Genomic DNA, 4,229 nt, shown 5'->3' with positions numbered 1-4,229 from the left:
GATACATTTCAGTCTCAGATTAGTGAGGATAGCTGTGCGTAATGGATGGCACAGCAGCAGCTCCACTGTTTATCCAGATCCCTCTGGTGACAGGGTTGGTCTGGATCTAAAGGTAAACATTGTTCTGTGCAACATTTCAGGGATTTCAGACTGAACAGTAAAATCACCAGCTGTCTGCAGGATCAGCCCTGGTCTCCATCAAACAGGTCCAGGCATTTTTATTAAAGCAAAAGTTAAAACTCAAAGAGATTATTCAGTTCTTTTTTTCCCCATTGTGCCATTTCCGCTCATGTTTATAAATCTGTACAGGTATAGCTCCAGCGCACTGATCCATGAAATCAGCAAAGCCATAAACTGTTCCAGTCCATGTATTCTCTTGATTCTGAATGAAGACAATGTCAACAAACTTTTCAGCTTCTACTCAGGGTCCAAACAGCTGGCGTTCATCTTATATGGCAAGGAGAGTGACAACATGTTGATCTCCAATATTACTCAAATAGTGTGCTGAAAAATGTATATGGGCTACATATCTTATATAAAGCAGTCATCATATTAGTTTGCTGCTGTATCTGAGCTGACCAGGCCTCATTTGAAACTGTAGAAATAAATCCACAGCCATTGTTGATCTGTCAGATATTCAGCCTGCTGCTGCTTCACCTCTGTACAGATGTCATTTTAAGAATCTTCACATCCAGCTTGCCAAAGGCTTTTGTGTCACTTAATACCTCAGGAATTAAATCAGTAATGTTCATATCGCAGAGCAGAACTATCACAGACTCTGCAGTATGAGAACTAAGCCTATATGTATTTTATGTTGACAGTATTTAGCTTCTCTAATGGATCAAAGCCAACCTTTGGTTTGATAACAGAATAAACCTTCACAGTGTACATACAACTAATAAAATCACAAAATCGCTGCTATTTTAAAACAAATGATACATCTCTATAAAAGATGTTGTTGAACCAGCATCTAAGCCAATCAGCTCTCAGATCAGGTGAGAGCCAGATGTCTCACTTCATGTCCTGAGCTCTTGCAGTCGGTGGAGATTCTGCTGGATTGTTCAATAGACACAACGGAGCTTTTACTGTGAAAATACCAAGCTTCGCTTAGGCGTCAGTTTTGACTATTTTCACATGAAAACAGAAAAAGGAAAAGGAGGACATTAACCACACAGCTCTACTTTTATCGTTCAAAAGTTTGATTTTAATAAGAAAAGATTTTAATAAGCTTATTTTGTCAGGTACATATATGGCAAATGGGCGTTTTCCTTATTTGCTTTATGTATTTGGAAGTGACAAATGGAAGATGAACACTTTTTCATTACCCAGTTTCCCATTCCATAACGGATTGGGATTGAACGGAGAGTACACATATTGTTTCTTGGGACCTTCAGCACGACGCTGACACCGAGCTAAGTGACCTCTCAGATCAGGTGAGAGCCAGGCGTCTCACTTCATGCCCTGAGCTCTTGCAGTTGGTGGAAATTCTGCTGAATTATTCAACAGACACAACGGAGCTTTTACTATGAAAATGCCAAGCTTCACTTATGGATCGGTTTTGATGATTTTCACATGAAAACAGAAAAAGGAAAAATGGAAAATTAAAAAGGAAAACTAACTACACAATTCTACTTTCCTCATTCAATGCTTGAGTTCAATTAAAAAATTGTGTTTTTCCTTATTTGCTTTTTATTTTAAAGTGAAAAGTTGAAAATGGCATGAATTAGAACAGATTAGAAACCTTCCCTTACTTTAACTCACACTTGTGAAGTAAGACAAACATCATGCATGCATGAGAGCTGGTTCTGGGTGAGAGGTCGTCTGCCCAGTTCTTGTAAGAACATCTTTTTGTCTATATGATAGCAGCTCAATGTTGACCCCTTCTGCTGAGAATTTGACACTACAAGTCCTTATTCATTTGTGTATGGTCATTCATTCATTTTCTATTGCTTAATCCCTGAACGGGGTTGCGGAGGCGGAGCCAATCCCTGCCGGCAATCGGGCGAAGGCGGGGTACACCCTGGACAGGTCGCCAATCCATCACAGGGCTAACACATAGACGAACAACCGCACATGCACTCCTAGGGGCAATTTAGAGACACCAATCAACCTAAGCTGCATGTCTTTGGTCTGTGGGAGGAAGCCGGAGTAACCGGAGAGAACCCACGCAAGCACAGGGAGAATATGCAAACTCCACACAGAAAGGTCCCGGGTGGGGCCGGGTGGGGCCCGAACCCGGAACCTTCTCGTTGTGAGGCAACGGTGCTTGTGTATACTCAGTCATCAGTCAATTCATTTCAAAGAATCTGGTGCTTGTTTCACAGGTTTCAGCTGCTGTTAATGACTCATTGAAAATCATAATGTGGTTTCATAGTTGTAGAGTGTGCATCAGTCATAATCCTGTGTGCACAGTCCATAATCCAAGTGTGCCTCAAACCATAACAGTGACAAAGGAATGCAGTGACACAGGCATTATCTGCCTTTAAGAGGCAGGACAGTGTAATCAGCTGCTCGGTTTGACATAGACTGCAGATACTATATATAAATTGCACTAATTTGTTGTAGTTACTTGCCATTTTCAAGCAAAGTGATAATCACATATTAGGCCCACATTTCCTCCTCATTGTGCTCCACATCTTTAAACCTTCCATCTGTTTGAGTATGATAATTTGCTCAGTCAAAATCTGAATGACAAGCAGACACCAACATACACAAGTGATGAGTGGACTATTCTTGCTTTTTTAGCTTATGTATTGTTCTGAAATGGGGCATTTTCTTTCTCTTTTATGTGACTTCGGTCATTGTTCATTTGTTTTGCTAGTGGCTATCTCATGACTATTTTCTAAAGAAAAACACAAAGGTGCAGTGTCCAAATTGACACATTCATTGCATTTTAATATTATAATAAAGCACACATGCATATACACACTCCATCAAGGGTAGCAGTTCTCAGATTCCTTTCCCACAATTCAACTTCATTTTGTTACTCACACATGACACTAATCCTGTATAGCAAATCACATCCATGGCTGGATCACACCTTCTAACTCCTTCAGTTGTTACAGTATTAATTACTTACTTCACTGTCAGTAGCTTTGTTTAGGATCCATTATGTTATAAAACATGCTGTAATTTGTCCTTCATTCAAAGTATTTTATGCATTTCAAGTGTTGTGCATCTGACTAAAAGCTGCTCAAAAGCATTTAATTTATTCCACTAGCTGATTTGTTTTCCCACACATAATAATAAAGTCATTTACACCTTCAGAATATATATACACACACATATATATATATATATGTATATAGCAAAAGACAAGTGAAAGGAGCATTATGCTTATCCTTCATTATTAAAAATATATTATTCATTTTACAGAAATAATGTAAACACCTTAGAAACATTATTTTCCTGAAGCATATCATAATTTATCTTGAGTAATGGCAGATATAGACATTCAGTAATGTGCTTTCCTACAGGTTATAGGTCATTTGTCCAGTGATTATCACTGTCCATGATTGAAACAGGGACTGTGGAACATGAGCTATATTGAGCTCTTAAGTGCTTACAACAATGCTACTGTATCTTCTTATTTTGGGCTTTGATTATGAGAAGTTACTAACAAAATGGTTCTGTAACCATTATGAAGAACAAATAGAATCAATTTCCATTGTTTCTATGGCCCTCAGGCACAAGTCAATCAACAAATGTCCAAGATTTCCAGTATTTCTTGTACTACATAACTCTATTTTTGCAGCATTGGGTGAAAAGTTGAATGCTCCTTGTCATCATCATCAACATACAGTAGACCTTTTGGTCTGTATGTATGTATGTAACCGTGTGAAGCATCTTCATGTGCTCAAGCATCTTTGTAAAGTAGTCTTTGATCACCTCCTCCTCTTCCTCATCATCATCTGTCCTCTATCCCTGACACCACATTCTCTGTCTCTTTGTCTCCTATAGGAAGGGCCGAACGCACTCTCCTCTTCTCTTTAAATCGACCTGAGCGTGACACCTTCATGTTCCTGCGACATGTCTGCTCGTTGAAGACCGACTCCAGACGAGAGTCATCAAAGGTGTCCTCATTGACATAACTGGATTTCCTGTTGGAGTCTTGATGAGACAGGGACTGGTCACCAGTGGTCTTGGGGGCTGCTGAAGCACGATCTTTTTGTTGTGATGCAAATGGGTCAAAGTCTGGGCCCAAGGCGGGGGCCGAACCTAGATCCTTG

Source organism: Monopterus albus, unplaced genomic scaffold, assembly GCF_001952655.1.
Source record: "Monopterus albus unplaced genomic scaffold, M_albus_1.0 scaffold143.1, whole genome shotgun sequence".
Taxonomy (NCBI): domain Eukaryota; kingdom Metazoa; phylum Chordata; class Actinopteri; order Synbranchiformes; family Synbranchidae; genus Monopterus; species Monopterus albus.
This window is presented reverse-complemented; position numbering follows the sequence as displayed.